This window comes from Phaenicophaeus curvirostris, chromosome 4, assembly GCF_032191515.1.
Source record: "Phaenicophaeus curvirostris isolate KB17595 chromosome 4, BPBGC_Pcur_1.0, whole genome shotgun sequence".
Taxonomy (NCBI): Eukaryota; Metazoa; Chordata; class Aves; order Cuculiformes; family Cuculidae; genus Phaenicophaeus; species Phaenicophaeus curvirostris.
The window spans coordinates 26,048,189-26,066,084 of NC_091395.1; the positions used below are offsets into that span (position 1 = coordinate 26,048,189).

The 17,896-nt window shown below is 45.8% G+C and overlaps 1 long non-coding RNA gene across 1 annotated transcript in view; it reads left to right on the top strand.

Moving 5' to 3' along the window:
• Window positions 1–3,112: 3,112 nt before the first annotated feature.
• The window catches only part of LOC138719971 (uncharacterized), a 40,316-nt gene continuing 25,532 nt past the window's right edge, over window positions 3,113–17,896 (top strand). Inside the window, exons 1-2 of the long non-coding RNA XR_011337348.1 lie at window positions 3,113–3,168; window positions 16,325–16,485. This is a non-coding gene — a long non-coding RNA (uncharacterized lncRNA). The remainder of the gene's footprint in view (window positions 3,169–16,324; window positions 16,486–17,896) is intronic.

The following is a 17,896-nucleotide window of genomic DNA, read 5'->3' on the forward strand; positions in this document are numbered from 1 at the left end:
CCCAGTACAGGTTTCTTCCTTCTTACCAAATATGCTACTTTCATGCCAAAAAAAATAATTGGTTGCTACAATAGGATTTACTGTATTTTTAACCACTTTTTTCCCTGCTGTGAGAGATCGTATATTGGATACAAATATTATATTTTCTGCTCTATCATAATTTTCCTTTTCAACAGCTGTTAAGCATGAAGTGCTAGCTGTTAGCGTACATTTGCTGAAGAAGACAACATCCAGATTTTGTCCAAGGTTTTCCTCAAAATTGCAGTAGGTTTAACCCTGTTTAAGCCTGTGTCAGAATTTCCAACTGTCAGGCACAGATAGAAATTCTTTCACCATTTTCCTTGACACCTTATTTATTGCCAGGGGAGGATAACCTGGAACCACTAGAGGAGTTTTGGTATAATTTGTCTTTCTCCTGAGAACCTGGTGAGCAAATTTCAGATCAGTAAGCAGGGCTAAAAACAGGCACTGAAAGATGCTGCTTGTTAGCACAGACATAACCTCCATCCTCTCTCACTTTAACTTTGTTTTTTAGTGAAATAGTGGAGTTCAGAGTGTGAAAAATGAAAATTTAGGGATACTTTCTAGACTCAAACTGAATCTACAGCTTTAGTCCTTAGAAATCAGTTTCCCTTCTTTTTTCAAGGTACTGTTGCTCAGATTAGTCAGATTGATGAATCTTCCCACTTCTTTCACAAAGAGGGATGTGAGAAACAGCTATTTCAAATGTTAAAACCCACAAGCACCAAAGCAACCATTTGGAAAATAGTTTGCAGATTGTTTTCATAGCTTCTTTTGGTAGGGTATTTGATTCTGCTAAAAAATGGCCTGTTTTGGCAAAAGGATGAACTTTCTGGTTCTTCAGTGATTTAGAAAAACACATACCCAAATTCACATGTGTTAATATGTATATGTTCATTTGTATGTGAAAGCACAGAGGACTTGCACCCACCTCCATGGGGTCACAATAAGGAGGAGCTGATGGAGCTAGAGGTAGGGGAATTCTTTTTTTTTGTTTTGTTTTGTCTGGCTGAGCTGACTTGACAGTATCAGGCCTGGTGAACGTTTTAAAAGGTATGTTTTATGAGGCTTTAATTTTTTTTTAATTTTTTAAATAACTTGAGTGCCATTTCAGTTTTATGTTTGATACTGTGTTTCTTCAAGCTGACACATAGCTGTCTGCTCCGGGCAGTATTCTGACACTGCACACGATTGCAAAGAAGAAGGCTCTACCTTGGCTCTTGTTTCAGGTAAGTTTGGCAAAGACTGTGCTAAAGGACTGGTTTTGCTGCCAGTGGGAAGTCTGGTGTCAGACATGATATCATCTGGTTCTTTGTGACATCTACAAGTGGCCATCACTAGTTGCTCTGAGGTTCACCAAGGCCCTCTCTCTCTACCTTTCTGGTGGAGCCTTGCTGGAGGTTTGGGTGTGGGCACCCAGTTAGGCAAATCCTTGCAGCAGTACGACTCAAGCAAGAGATGGTTGTTTCATACTTGAGCATTTGCATTACTGAGGCAGCTGATGTACACAATGATGGTGCAATTGAGCAAGCCCATTTCTCTCAACATCTGGGTATTTAATCTTTTTTGCTTTAAATGAGAAGTTGAATGCTGTGACTTGGACTAATTTCATAGCATTTTAGGCCAGAGAAACATGTTAGGATACAGAATTGAGACTCACTGAGGCACCCCTTGAGATCAGCGCCTCCAACCCAACTGTTCATGCAGGGTCAGTTGGGGCCAGTTACTTGGGGCTGTGTCCGGCTAAGTTTTCAGTATCTGCAAGGATGGAGTCTCCACAACCTCTTTGGGCAACCTGTGCCAGTGCTTGACAGGTCTTAGAGTAAAAAAGATCTCTCTTAAATTTAAAATCTTTCTGTATTTCAGTTTGTGTGCGCTGCCTCTTGTCCTATCTCCGGGCCTCCCTGAGAAGAGCCTGGCTTCATCTTATTTACTCCACCCACCAAGTACTTATACACTTTTTCTCCAAACCAAGCAGTCGCAGCTCTCTCTCTGTCTCTTTTCATAGGTCAGATGTTCCAGTGCCTTAATCACCTTAATGGTCCTTTGGTGGAATCAGTGCAGTAAGTATGTGTCAGTCTTAGGCTGTGTAGCCCAGACCTGGATGCAGTATTCCAGGTGTGTCTCACCCGTGCTGAGCAGAGAGGGGGGGAAAAGTTAAGATTACCTGTCCTGGTTTCCTGCACATACCATGGAATTCCTACAATGTTTATCAGTGCCGGTAATTTAAGACAAGTGAATACATTTTTGGCCTTGTAAGTCAAGGAGATGGGAGCCACACCTCGGAAAACAGAAAAAGTGGAGTTACATTGCAGTTGCAGTGTGAGATGTACTAAGATACAGATCCAGGAAGGTAAGAGGAAATTAATGTATCGCTAACCTGAGAGGACAGTGGAAGACTGGAATATATTTATTGCCTAATATGGTAATAAATGAGATCAGCAAATTGTCCAGGTAGGTATCAATTGTGAGAGGGAGGACTCTCTTCACTGTATATCCTGTACTGCGTCCCACCTACTGCTGATCTCCAGTGCTTCAGAAGAAGGAGAAGAAGTGATTGAAAAAAAATCTGGCCAAGCTTGTACTGAGGGAAGTAGTCTATTCTGGAATTCAGCAAGCAAGTGGCTGAAGCCCTAAAGCATGTGATTTGTATACAGTCATTATTGTAGTACAGATCTGCACTTGTGTTATCAGGACATCACATAAATGAGAGATCTTGTGCCTCCCTGGGGACGGAGAAGTAACCTGCTGAGGAGGTTGCCCGAGGAGAAGGAGATTTGTTTATCTGTCACTTGGCGGTTTATTGGTTTCAGTACACATTTAATACGCTTTGCAATTGGACTGCATTTTTCTAAAACAAGAAGAAAGTGCACTCTGAAGGGAGTATGAGGCTGACGCCACTGCTGAGTTTAAACAATGCTGTAGAGCTGATGTTTAGGCCAAACACCGAGGAAGGCCTGCAGCCACAGACCAGGGCACCAGACAGATGAAAGCAATGAGGAGTGGGGCTGGTGGGAGAGCTTTGGGTATTTATGCCATTCCTTTCTTAAGGTAGATAAAAAGAGGTGATGGCCATGCTGGAGGAGACCGGAGCACTTACACTGCAAGACTGAGATGGCAAGGTACAGAAGCTGTACCTTGGCACAGGTAGGCAATGACAGAAACTATTTAAGCTAATAAAATTTGACTTAGACTAGATATGCTCTTTAAAGTGATGCTAGTGTTCAGGCTGTGACTTGAAGTTGGTCGTGCATAAAATGAGCGTAAAGAACGGCATGGGAGATAAAGTTTTGAAAGGCAGACCCATGATAAGGAGCAGGCTGAGGCTCTCAATGCTGTCAGAGGAAGAGGTACAGATTGCAGGATTGAACCCTGTTGTTGCATGCTGAGGGGCTGAATCAGTTCAGTTTACAGGGATTGAGTGCACTCTTATTAAGTTTGTGCGTGACGCTAAGCTGGGAGGAAGTGTCGATCTGCTTGAGGGTAGGGAGGCTCTACAGAGGGATCTGAACAGGCTGGATCAATGGGCTGAGACCGGCGGGATGAGGTTCAACAAGGCCAAGTGTCAAGTCCTGCACTTGGGATACAACTCCGTACAGAGCTACAGGCTTGGGGAGGAGTGGCTGGAAAGCTGCCTGGCAGAGAAGGACCATGGGGTGTTGGTTGACAGCGACTGAAGATGAGCCAGCAGTGTGCCCAGTTGGCCAGGAAGGCCAATGGCATCTTGTCCCGTATCAGAAATGGTGTGGCCAGCAGGAGCAGCCAAGTGATTGTGTCCCTGTACTTGGCATTGATGAAGCCGCACCTCGAATACTGTGTTCAGTGTTGGGCCCTTCACTACAAGAAGGAGGTTGAGGTCCTGGAGCATGTGCAGAGAAAGGCAGCAAAGCTGGTGCAGGGGCTGGAGCACAAGTCTTACGAGAGGCAGCTGAAGGAACTAGAGTTTATTTAGCCTGGAGAAAAGAAGGCTAAAAGGAGACCTTGTCACTGTCTTCAACTACCTGGAAGGAGGTTGTAGCGAAGTGGGTGTTGGTCTCTTCTCCCAGGTCGAGAGGAAGAGGCCTCAGGTTGTACCAGGGGAGCTTGAGATTAGACATCAGGAAAAATGTCTTTACTGAAAGACTGCTGAAAGATTGGAACAGGCTGCCCAGGGAAGTAGTGGGATCACTCTCCCTGGAGGTATTTAAGAGAGGGGTAGATGAGCTGCTCAGGAGTATGGTTTAGTAGTGGACAGGTATGGTTGGACTTGATGATCTCAAAGGTTTCTTCCAACTAAGCAATTCTGTGATTCTATTAAAAGCAAGGATCCCTGCAACTAAGGGGTTTGGACCTGATACAAGGGAGTTGCCATAAAGTTACTTGGGATGACTGCCAAAGCCTGGGCTCTCTATAGGATAAAAAGGTAGGAATTATAAGAACCTTAAATCTTAATTAAACTTGTAAGGCAGGACTTGCAGACTAACCAGGTAATGGACACCTCAAACAAACAGAAAAAAAAAAAAATCTAACAAGGAATGGAAAATGACCTGTCAGCCAAGTAAACTGGGGATGGCCAGTAAAGTCAAGGAATACAGTGAAAAGTAGCATGAGTCCAACTAAGTTGTCTTTGCTGATTATGGCTGAAAAGCAGCAGGAAACTTTTCCAGACGCTTTAGGAAGAGCAAGGTATAAGTAAGTGGGAAATGATGCAATGAAAGTAAGGGAGAGATTTAAAGTAAATGCATTGGCTAAAGGACCATAGAAGGAAAGCCAAGAATGAGATTTAGGATATTGGAAACAAGAACTAGAGGAATCAAGACAGAAGCAAATTCAGAGTTTAATGCACTTATTCCAGGAAAATGCAGTATTTCTTTCCTACAGTCGCAATAGAAAATACCACATTTGCTTACTCATTAAATAGCAATGCTCTTCGACACCTCACTGAATGGGTGGTATATTTTGAAAATACATTTGGAGAATATGCAAGTACAGAAAGATAAAGAAATGAGGAATTATTGCAGGGCTGTTGGTCTAAGCACAATTAGATGCAAAGATTTAAAGTAAATCTTGAAGGAAACACTGACTGAAATGTGTGTGAGAGGGGCTATTTGCTATAGTGCCATGTGGTAAATAGAAATAAATTATGGATGTCAGGAGTCTGTACATGAAAGTTAAGGTGGAAAGGAGCTAGCTGAAAGGAAGACCACAACTGTTGATATTGGGAGAGGAAGTTTGGGGGGGTGAAAATTTTCCTCAGAGGTAGCAGACAGAAATTCAGCTAAGCAAGAAATGCTTGTGGCATCATAGATTGTTCCCTCCTTCCCCTTTGCATCTGTCTCTGTGCACTGTCACCAGCTTTCTTGTAGGCAACCAGAATTAGTGGGGGGCACCGGAATTATTAGGGGGCAATTGCTGCAGGAGGAAGTTTCCTTTCATGCATTTCTCTTCCTGTTAACTTTCCTCTCTGGTTTCTTCCTCACTTGTCCCTTTTCTTTCTCTTTCCCTCATTCTTTTGATTTATCCTAGACACCATTTTGCCACCGGTTCCTTCTCCCAGATACCTGGGGGCTCTGCCAGCTGCCCGTCTGCAGGGTAGGCATATGCTACTGCCAGCCTTGGCTTGCAGTACCCACCTCCATGCATGAGAAAAGTATGGGATGGCAGAACCCCTGCTGCAGCCAGGCTCCACCAAGATTATACTTCCGTGTGGCCTCAGAAATGTCCTCACCTAAATTCCCTATGCTATTGTCATTACTCCACCACACATGGACCTAGATGCCCATGTGTCCAGGCAGCAGCTGCTCACAAAAAAAACAGAATAAAACTTGAGAAATTCTTTGGGGGGTGGCCCTGAGTGCAGGAACATTGCTAGCAGGTCACCAGCTCGAGCTTTTTGTTCCTATTAATGCAGTTTGAAGCTTTTCTTGGGAAAAGGTGGTGTTAGGAAAGCACTGATATTTGCGGGGAGACGGTGACTTGGCTGGAAAGTATGACAATTATTTTTTTATTCTAGGAGGCAAGGAAGAAATATTAGTAGCAAAAGCTTTTTTATATACATGATGAGAAGCACTGATGTTTCCCCTGAAGTAGGCATTAATAAGCAACAGCCCTAATCCTTCCCAAGGAGCTGGCAGGGAAAAGCAGCAGAAGGATCAGTTCTGGATGGGGGAGGAAAGAGGCTTTTCCTGGGCTTTTCCACCTCAGTGTGGCTATTTTATTTACAGTGAAGAATAAAAAGTAATGGTCAGTTTTGGCTTTGCTACCTCCCAGCAAAGAGCTTCTCATGGCCCTTTCACCTACACAGCTTTTTCTTATAAGGAGTGATTCATGAGTGTGCTTTCGTATGGAAATAGATTGGCAAGGCTTGCCAAATAACGCACCTCTTGAAAGCACAGCTGGGTGCTGACACAGCAGTGTTTCCCTGAGTCCAGAAAGTTAAATCCAGAAATAACCTCCTGCCTCTAACAGCTCAATGACTCACATAGGCTTTGGAAAGGGTGCAGGGATTCCTGTCCCCAGAAAGCCCCGCTGCTTCTGCGGGGGCTCCGGGAGAGCTCAGCTGCTGAAGAAGTGCTGAGCTGTCAGAGCCTGCGCAGGGAGATGCCTTCTGGCCCCTTAGAGCAAATGGCTTCTGTGTGGACCAAGAGTTAGAGGAGATGGGCAATGATGGACCAGAGCAGGGACCTGAGAACAGGGATTAAAGCAATACTGGTGGAGCTGCCTGCCCCGAGTGCTAAAACATACTCTTTCTCTCCCAAAGTGGGAGGAAAATGTCCAGGCCAAGGCCACAAAGCAGGATTTTTGTGCCATGATGAGACTTGCTTCTTGTGGGGCTTGAGTCTGCCAAACTCCCTGCCAGAAATCTGCCCAGCCCTCCCAAAGGGGTGTAAAAGCAGCTCACGTTCCTTGGAGTCCTCAAGCCCCTCACCACAAGAAGCATGTTGAGGCTCTGGAGCGAGTCCACAGAAGAGCAACGAAGCTGGGGAAGGGGCTGGAGAACAGGCCTCATGAGGAACGGCTGAGAGAGCTGGGGTTGTTTATCCTGGAGAAGAGGAGGCTGAGGGGAGACCTCATTGCTCTCTACAACTACCTGAAAGGAGGTTGTGGAAAGGAGGGTGCTGGCCTCTTCTCCCAAGTGACAGGGGACAGGACAAGAGGGAATGGCCTCAAGCTCCACCAGGGGAGGTTTAGGCTGAACGTTAGGAAAACGTTTTTCACAGAAAGGGTCACTGGGCACTGGAAAAGGCTGCCCAGGGAGGGGGTTGAGTCCCCTTCCCTGGAGGTGTTTAAGGCACAAGTGGACAAGGCGCTGAGGGGCATGGCTTAGTGTTTGATAGAAATGGTTGGAATCGATGATCCGGTGGGTCTCTTCCAACCTGGTGATTCTATGATTCTAAGTTCTCTTCAGCTTCTCAAAGGGGAAAGATGTCTGTGCTAGTGGTCCTGATCACCCAGCTTTCCAGCTGCAGTTCCCACAATGGCTGAGCTGGCTGCTTCTAAATGGTGTGTTTTCTCTGGACCATCTAAGCCATCATGTTGCTTGTCCAAAACTCAAGAGGATTCATCGTCATTAAAGAGTATCTCTGTAGTAGTCTTCCATAATGAGGGAAAATATGTGCTACGAGATCTAAAGTAAATTATTCTGAGTGTTAAGATACGGATGACCATTCAGATAAAGATAACTGTGCAATAGTTACAGAGCGCACGGTTACTCTGCATCATCCAGGACTTCTTGTTGGGCTGGTCTTTGGAGTTTCTGCTCCTGTGGCAGTTCTAGAGTATGAATATTTAGGTAAAAATATCTATGCAAATACATTGTCTTTTTCATTGTCCTATGGGTTGTGCTTTTATTCTTGTTTTTAAACACTGTTAACCTTTGTATCTAATGTGTTGAAGTTACTCCCAGCTCCTCACAGCTTATTCAGGAGTGTGAATGTAACACCAGCATAGGTTCTCCCTGCAAGAAGGTACATATACACACATATATATTAACTTACCTGGGTATTTGGGGGGAAGAATATGATCTTTCTTCAGCATTTTAGATTGGACCTGCCTCGTTACCCCACAGGCATCAGTAGGCAAGATATAAAAGTGGGAATATGCCGTGTCTGCTTTCTTCCCCTCCTCTTTGTGTCCACATGTCTAGTCTGACCCTTCCTCTGGGTGGATTTCTTCACTGCCCTTTGCTAGAGAGAGAGAGGAACTTTCTACCCACTACCTGGGAAAGCTAAAGCACGGAGGGGATGCGGTGATGGCTTAAAACCGGCAGCAAAAACCTCTCAGCCTGTGTACAGAGGCACCAACAGTGGCAGCACTCACAGCCTGTCCCCACTGCTGGCACCCATGAGGGCAAAACCCACAACACCTGGTCCATGAGGATGGGGGCTGGAAGAGGTGGCTGTGGCTTACTAAGGCAAAATTTCTGAGAAAGTAGAGCACAGCCAAGAAAACTTTGAACTGAAAAGCATGTGGCTGGCTAACATTATTGTTATTTTTCTTGCTGTTGCTGACCTGGCAGTCTTGCCTGTCCATACCCCTTTTCCTTCAGCTGGAGCAATAGGCTTATCAATGACTCATTGTAAGTGGGGATGTGGTATGGAGGACCCAAAGCCAGCAGCTGGGCTGGGGGCTCTCCTGCTTGGAGCTCACTGCATGTATTTGCAGAAAACCTGGACCAGCAGGAGCCTGGCAGAGCTGCCTCATCAGTCACTGGGTGACAAGAGCATGTTTATAAATGTGAAAATATTCTGTGCAGCTTGGCATGCTTTTCCAAAGCCTTCTTGGGAGAGGACAGCAAAGCAGTCCTGAGCAGTGGGACAAAAGGGTATCTGGGCCATTTAGAGCTGGTTGGGAATTTTAGAGAATATTATTAACTGTGTAATGCTTTTTTAGTTAAGCTTCTGGAGGAAAACCTTTGTATCTAATGGAATAACTGTCATTATTTCCTGGCTCAGAAGTATTTCCAGTCCCCTGCAGTATCACATGTATCGGAGAGGTCTCAGCTATTCCTGTTTGCAAGGGCAGTGTGAGGCCAAGGCTGAGATCAGCTGGGAATGAAGCTTCAGCAAAATTGTCAAAAGACTAAACACATCATTTATCTCCGCGCCACAGATGAGGTGCAACAAAAAATACATTCAGCTCCGAATTATGGAGGCTTGCCAGGTACATCCTTCGGAGGCAGTCTTTATGGATGCCTTCCCTGAACAAAACTGCAGCTCCTGGGAAGAAAGAGAGAATGGGAACTCCTTTCTTGTCTTCCATTTCCACGTCAGGCAATTCATTTGAACATCCAGCAAAAATAATCAAAAAGGCCAACCTGTTTATGCTCACAGCCCTCAACCCTGGTGTGTGGATGCAGACCCTGGTGAGGAGCTTGTAGTGTTATTGCCTTCCTCTGTGCACGGGTTTGGAGCACACGTGCCTGTGCATCACTGTGTGTAAGCGAATCCCGTTGCCATGGTGACAGCGAGGCTGCCTAAATATGGCCTGTGATGCCCAAAATCGCATGGGCGTTAACTGCTGAGGTGCCCGCAGCGGCCCTGCTGACACTAAAGACCTTCTGTTGGGGCTCACCAGAAGAGAAAGTGTTTGCACTACTTGGTGAACCCCTGAACCAGTGACAGCGGTAACTGCAGGCTGCTGATTTTCACCTTCCGCAGCACCCTGGGTGCTCCCTAAGATGCACGGGCTGGCTCTGGAACCCTGCATGCTGCAGCTGAGGAGTTGGAATGCATTTATCTTACAACTGCAGGGAGGGATTTACAGCATCCTCACTACTTGATGTAGCTGGACTCCTTCCTCACTTAAAGTGATGTAGCTGTTCCAATGCTTATCTTTGTGGGGCTGAAGGGAGGTAGGGTGAGATTACACCTGATATGATTATCAGTCTTGTAATTACATGCAAAAGGCCCAGATGCTCTCCTGGGTTTAGCATATGAATCTAATAACAGTGAGGCACAGGAGGCTAACAAAATCTGTTTGCCAGACCTTTGCCTGCACCTTATGGTGAAAGCCAGAGTGTGAAATGCTGGGATGTATGTGCCTGCTGCCACAGTGCTTGCCATGCATGCTTTTATCACTCTGTGTGAGGTAGTGTCCTGCTGAGGAGAGACAGGAGGCTCACAAGCCAAGCACCCCGTGGTCCCTGTGATGCTCATCCCTCCCAAGCACAGGAATGGCATTTGCTCGCAGGAGATGAGAGCGTTTTTGTGCCACCTGCCCATCCACACAGCCTCCATGCTGAGCTGAGGGATGTTGGAGCAGCAGGACTTGAGGCTGCAGTGCCCCTGGGTTCCTGGCAGCAGCCTGGGCTTTCCTCACTGGTCCCAGCCACGCTGGGGAGAGCCACATGAGGACCACACACCAAATCTGCCACATAGGTCTGCCCTTGCACTCCCAAAGAGACTTCAGATTCAATAAGAACTAGGAAAATAATCAGGAACTTTTATTTCTAATGCTGTAAATCTTAAAGATAGAAAAATATTATTCTGGAATGGCTCGTGAAACCCCTCTTGTCCTAGCAGGCAGCTTCTGGGCTCCTCCCCCGACTGATTTCAGTGTGAGGATCCCTGCAGCATGAATCAGGGTATCAGGATCCAGCCCCAGCCAATAAAAAGCTTCCCTCAGGTTTTGGAGCTGGCAAGGCACCTCAGCAGGAGCCACGTGCATGTCTTTGCAAGCTGTGGGAGATGCACATGAGATGAGATGGAACTGGAGCGCAGAGGGAGAGGGTGCAAGGTGAGAGTCGTCCCCCTTGGCCTCCTGACAGGAGGAGGAGGAGAAAGGAATACAGCAGAAGTCATAGATCCTGCTCAATGTGCCTCCCAGAGCTTTTTGGCCTCTTGCAGCAGCCAAAACCTTCCTAATGTCAAATTTCCTGAAAAAGGACAAATAGCTCATATTTGTGGCATGGAGTGAGAAATACAATGCCACAAAACTTCCAGAAGCCCTTGCAGCTAATACACAATAAACGTAGGAGCAAAGGCAGAGAGAGAGGAAGCCTATGGGGCAGCCCTGCAATGGGCAGCTGCTCGCTGAAGAAATGAGGAAAGTGGGGCCAGACACACCAATTTTCCAGACAAAAAGAGAGAGGCATGTAACGGGAATTATTCAGATAATACATGGACTTTGCAAGCATCCTGTGCGGGACCACTGGCTTTTGCACTGGGCCTGGTCTCTGAGTCAATCAAGGCGTGCTGGGATGAGGTCTGAGCAGTAGCCAGTGGCACCCGAGAGGGCAGAGAGGACGTTTGGGGCAGGAGGAGGGAGGCTGGAGGATGGGAGCCACACATCACCCTGGTTTCCATTTCATAATGGAGGCAAAGAGGTGTCTTTTGGAGCTTGGAGGTGGTTGTGCTTTTTAAATACTGAGTTAAGTGTGAAAAATAAAATTGTTCCCAGTCCTACACTCTCAGAACAATTTATGTTGGTATTTAATCCTGCTTGTGTTTCCGTGCCCACCATGTTCTAGTTTTCTCTGTGCTTTTGTAAGGAGTGGGAAAGCAGCACGCTGCTAATTACAACCCAGGGCTTTTTGGACACTGAACTAGGGAGGGAAGTGAAGAGAAATAAAGAAATAAACGAAAAGTCCCATCGTCACTGCAGATCTAGGTCCTACTCTTTGCAACCCACCAGTGTGTTTCCAGGGAGACTGCAAGTTACTGGTAGCAATTTGTTGAAGCCTGGCTGGTTCAGGTTTTGGCTGGCAGCAGTGTGTGCTCTCTGCCATTTGCACTGCTGGTGCTGGAGGTATCGCTGCTGTGCTTTTGAGGACAAGCCTACATGGCCAAGTTGGTGCATCCATCCCAGCCCCACAGACACAAAAGGATGTTTTGAGCGGTGGCCCTGACAGAAAGGCAGACCAGGCAGCTGCTGCTGCTGCTGCAGTCCCTGGGGAAGTGCAGTGCATTGTGTATACTGGCAGAGATATTTGCTTCTATAATGATCGTTTCTTAAAAGCTTGGGTTTAGACTTCCAGGTTCTCTTTGTGTTCACATGCTGATGGGTTGCATAGTCATGTCCTTCATTAAAAACAAATACTTGGCACTTTGGGCACAAATAGAGGCACTTGGGTTGCCTCTAGGTGGAGGTCTTGATAACTGGAGAGCTAGGACTGAGGAAGCAGTGATGGGCATTGCACCACGGGGACACTCCTCTTCCCTCCTCCCCACACACCTCAGCATCTTGTCTGGTGAGGCCAAGTAAGAGGGATCTGGCTGCAGATGTAAGCAGGGGATGGTGCTGCCTAGTTGGTTCCTGCTGCGACTCAATTAATTAATAAAGTTCTCTGGTCTTTTATCCAATCCACCATTTCAGTCAGTTTGGGCTCCCTGGGGCTAGTCATCCTTGACTGGTTGTATTCACTTTTCTTTCAGGCTCAGGGTCCCGTAGCAGGCTGCCTCAGCCGAATGAAATTTCATGCAAACTACACACAAAACAGAGCCAAAGGTGTTTCTGCTGCGCAATGCTGTGGCATGCAGATTTGTCCAGCTGAGCTCTCTACATCATCTCCTTGAGTCCATCCTCCTGTGCAGTGGCCAGCTGCCTCCAGGTTCTTTTCTCTTGCCTCTTTCCAGGCTGTGCCATGGCAGGGGCTTTTTCTTGTGCGAAGACTTCCGTGTGGGCACAGGTTCTGGGGCACACAAAGAGGCAAGGGGTGGGATTAATCCCAGGCCCTTGGAGACATAGCTGAAAGGTTGACACAGGGCTGGGTGGTACATGGGAAAGGCCACCCACTTTTGGGTTGTGTAGGGTTATTTTGGGTGGGGTTTTTTTGCTTTCTTTCAGGTTGGAGAGAGTGGGGTGTGGAGATTTTAATTGGTTTGAGTTTTTTGATAGACTGAAGGGCAGGAGATGGTTTCAAAGGAAAGCAAAGCTTTGTGGTGTGGCTCTTCAGGCAGAGGCAGGTGGTCTGGCAAACCCTGTGATGACAGGGCATCTTTTTGGGGAACAGATTAGGAAAAGATACCCGGGTGCAACTCTGAGGTAGGGAAGACGTGTGTCCTCAACACACTCCTCCTATAAGCTCCCCTAATTTCCTTTAGCAGCCCCTGCTACACAGACCAGCCACATGTCCACCCATACCACCAGAGCTCCACCTCTGGCCCCTCTGCACCTTCCCTGGCTGGACACCCAGGAGAGGCTGGTTTCATTTAGCTGTTGAGCAGCTAGACGTCAAGCTGGTGAAATCAATGAATTATTAAAAAATAAAGCAGTGCTTTGTCAGGATGCCTGCAGCTGTACCACTGCAGCCTTTCCCAGAGTTAATTGCTGCAAAAATTAAAGCAGGATTTTTTAGCTCCCCAGTTCCCATCATGCTCTGCTTGCTTCTGCTGGCTCCTCTCTTCAGTTGGTGATAACCTAACACAGTAGTAAGAGAAATACCCAAGGATTAATTAATTTAATACACCTTCTGCTGAGACAGAGCCCTGGTGACTGCTTGCAGCACTGATGCAAAGGTCGCATCAGCACAAGCGTCTGGTGTATGAGGGAAGAACATGCACTCATGAGGTGCTTTCTGTGGGACTGTGTCTGCTCCCCACCCCTCTGCTGGGGACGTAGTCAGCCCTTCTTACATTTTCCAGGGTTAATGAAGCTTCCCTCCTTGTAGCTCTTGTGGAAGTAGTCCACAAGCTATGGCACACGGTGGCTTTCGGAGCCACTGCACTTTATAGATGTGCTGCTGATGCCCATTTCCATTTCTGCCTCCACACCGAGTTCAGCGGCAGCCTGGGATCTGGTACCTGGCTGCCTCTGATGCTCTCTGAGGCCTGATGTCTCCTAATGGCTGCATAAACTTCTGTGCATAAGGATAAATTTAATCCAACAAGTTTTGACTGCAGTTGACACGAATACCAGCTCTCACTTTAGTGATCACCAGGGACCTCCTGGCACAAGGCTGAGTGAAGAGACGCGTCCTGTCGGCTGTCTCAAAGTTTTGCCCAGGTGCATTTTCCTGCAGGGAGATGGAGGAGCCATGACGTCTGCCAGCCTGTAGCCTTTGGGCATCCTCCCCATCCCTTTGCATGGGAAGAGATATCTGTTGTCTTCAGTTCATCCATCTGGTTCCTCACAGCAGCGTCTCCACCTCTTCCCCCATGGTACTGAGGGAGGCTGCTGCTTTTTTTTTTCAATTCTTCAAAGAAAGAACGTCAGGGAGTATCGGATAGTTGCTTCTTCATCAGCCTTTGTCCTCTCAGAGAAGAAAGATTTTAGTGCAGAGAAATGGAAGTTGGTGCTTTGATTTTTCAGGCGGAGATGGAGATGCAAAGAGCTCAAATCCCTCCAATCTTTGGCACATCCAGTTGTCTTTCCACAGCAGAGAATCACAGAGGGCTGAAAGTACCAACATTTATGATCATTAACATTGTTTCTAATTACTTGTCTTCTACCATGTGTTAAAAATACAGTCATGGCTTGGCGTTCTGCAGTGCTAGGTACAAGAAAATGGCACCTCCTGCTTTCCTCTTTTCTCATTGCCCAGCAGCATGGCAAGGTTGCCCTCACCTCAGCTGTGCCACTATGGGATCTGGTTTGGAGAGTTTCCACGTGGTCACACACACTGCAAACCCAGCATCTCTTCTCCTGCTGCCTTCATCCTTCCCCCATCCTCTCCCTCTTCCTCATCCTCTGATCTGTGACCATCTGGGCTCACCATGCAGGACACACTACACACACACACACCCAGCAGCGTGATCTGAGCATTTCCAAGCATTTAAATACTCCTGGCTTCATGTTCAAGAAAGAATTAATATGATTTAAAAGAAAACAAATTTACCTTGAAATCTAGAGATTTATGTTCTAGGGCATACAAAGAAACTCAGGAATTTCACTAACTTGCATGAAGAAAAAAAAAAGAAGGAAAAAACCCAAAACCCTGCTGCAAGCAGTAATAGCTGCCAAAGTCATAATTGTACAAAACTGGAAATCCCTTGCTCAGCTGAACCTAGAACATTGGTGCAGCATCTTAAGTGAATTAGCTGGCACTGGAAAGCTAGTATTTCTTATAAATAATAAACCAAATTTTTTTTTCAAGTCATCCTGACAGTTTTCTTGGAAATCTGCAAACACAATACTTATGTTAACCAGGTGTGTCATCTGGATCAGCATTTTGGTTTTCTGATGAGGAATTAGAGAAGGTAACACCTGTAAAGCAGAACAATTCATATAGATTATAAAATACTCTCTCTGATGCAGAAATACATCATCTATGAAGTGATAATTAAAAAATATATACCTGTAATTTATGATGTGCTTATATTAGATAGTAATTTTTTCTATTATTCTGCTGCTTTTCTTCTTGCTGTTTGGTTTTTATTTTTCTCATTAGTCTTTTCTGCATACGAAGGTTATTCATCTGTGTGCCCAAAAGCTGGGATGCTGGTGCATGCCAGGGGTGCGCCTGCCTGGTCTGTGCTGTGGGGATGATTCCAATTGCCCCTGCAGGCTTGGGTGGATTCATAACGGTTAAGACCAGAGCAATAATGAAGGTACAGCAGCATAATCATCATGTTTACTTACACAAAGCCATTTGGTGTTCTTGTTCTTCCAAGCCTTTTTAGACTACAGTAGATAAGGAACTAGGCTACCTTGTTAGCATGACTTCTTAGGAGAGATCCTGCTACTTCCACACCTTTGGTACTCTCAAATCCCTTCTGCTATCACTGCAGGTTTCAAATTTTGACAGGTTGAGTAGCAAATAACTTTCCTAAATCATCTCCTTTTGGCTGAGACTCATGAAACCCAGAGAAAGGCCTTTGTGATGGTTGCTGTTTGTGGTTTGATTCATGTTCTCTGTTTGATAGAAGTGCTCTCCATGAACCTATCTCTCGCATCTGCATGTCTCAAACTACAGATGACAGAGCTGAAGGAAGTACAGAAGAAAAATGCCCAAAAGTCCCACTGTGTGGCTTGGCCGGGCTACTGTGTGGCTCTCTGATCCTTAATCTTCTACTCGGGAGCGGTCTCATGGCCAGATAAAGAGATTCCAGGGCAATATGTGTAGCTGGTTTCCAGCGCCTAGCTAGAAGAACTGGAGAGGTTCAGACACTGAGATCCCTTTTAAATCTTGAGATAGGAAAAGCTAACTGTGGAAGGGGAGGCCCCAGAGTGAAACATCAGGGTTATCCTGTGCATGGTGGTGAAAGGGGAAAGTCTAGGAGAACAGGCACCCTCCAATGGAAGAGGCAACACCTGGGAAACAGCAAGACCCTACTAAGCAAAGTGGTTTTTGATCCCCAAAAGTACATAAAATAAGGGATACATAAAAGCAAACCCACAAGAAATGCTGAAAATTTGATGTCTATCTTCTCTGGCTTTTTTCAAGAGGTGGCAGATAGCACAATGTGTTGTGGACCAGAGGATTCATAAAGGTGCCCCAGAAGATGTTGAAGCTCCTGTGGACTTCTAATGAGAATGCTGAGCCTGGCAAAGCTGTGAGGTTACAATAACTTGAGGCATCTGTCCCCTCAGATAACATTGTAAAAAGTAAGTACTGTTGGTGGCAATTAACATAGATCTAATCGCAGAATTCACATATTAGAAAACTCTTTGGGGTCTTAAAGTGGTTTCCGAGCATAGATACTGAAGATGGTAGTCACATTTGCCCAACATACTGGCCAAAAACCTGAAATGGAAATTTCAGTGATGTTCACCACACAGATAAACACCAGTGTTGTTTTGTGCTACTGGAGGGATCCAGAGCGTTGCTGTCACTTTTTCCCATTTTGCTAGAGAAAAGGAAGGAAAAGCAATGCTGCACATATTGAGGAAGCCAGCCATCAGAGTATCCTGAGGACAGACCTGTTCAGCTGTCACTGCTGGCAAACAAAGCATCCCACTGAACTGCAAAGGCTTGTGGAAGGAATAAGAAAATAAAATTAGTTCAGTGACAAGTAGTATTGAGTCTGTCTTAGCTGTGTCAGGAGGGAAGTTGGTGTAGTACTGGGATCTGCCTCAGCTTCTCTAGGAGACTGACATTCCCAATGAAAGAGACAATGGGTTATTTGACGTATTACTCTAAGCCATGAACCTAGCCATCATTTTCTTGTGTGGTGTTAGAGAAGAAGTTAAGGGGTAGAAGAAGTGGAGGAGCAGATCTCCCACTGGAGATCATGCAGGGCCCTTTACTTTGCTAGGAGAGCTTGATGATAGCTGTTAGTAACCATGAAAGATTTAAATTTAATTCCGTGCCCACGTACATTGTCACCACTCAAATTAGAACAGCTATCCCACAGTGACATGAGACATCACAGGTCTTTAAAAATACATGGTAATTAAAACTATTAGAAAAATTAAACATTTTTACTTCAGTTTCCCAGTTCTCCAGTAGGATTGTGGTGTTGGTAATTTAAAACTGGGGGAAGAGGGGAAGGGAGGACCACATATCTTGGAAAGTTAATTTTGGGCTGAAGTGAAGGAATCCATTCTGTGTTATTAAAATTGTCAGCAGCTGCAGCTGAAGGAAGCAGAAACGGCTCTGTCCCACTTGTCATACAACTGTCCATATGGAACCACTTATTTTTGAAGAAGTAATTGAGGGCCTTAATACGAAACTCATTTTAGATTTGCCTCTGAATCAAAAGGTCCTTCTTCAAGATTTAGATTTTATATTAAACATTAACACAAGGAAAATTCTTCTGAGTGTTTACAGTGAGCCTGAGAAGCCATTGGGAAAGTGTTTGCAGGAGGATGTGTGGAGAGGGCATGGTGCTCCTGACCTCATGGGAGGCAGCTGGACCCTTGCAGGGCTGAGACCTCAGCCACAAAGTCACCCTGGCTCAAATAGTTTGAAAATGAAAAATCAGTTTCAGCACAAAGAATGAAAGAAAACATGTTCTCCCTTTCAGAGATTTGCAATTAAAAGAAATCATTTTGGGGATGAGCAGTTTACATTGCT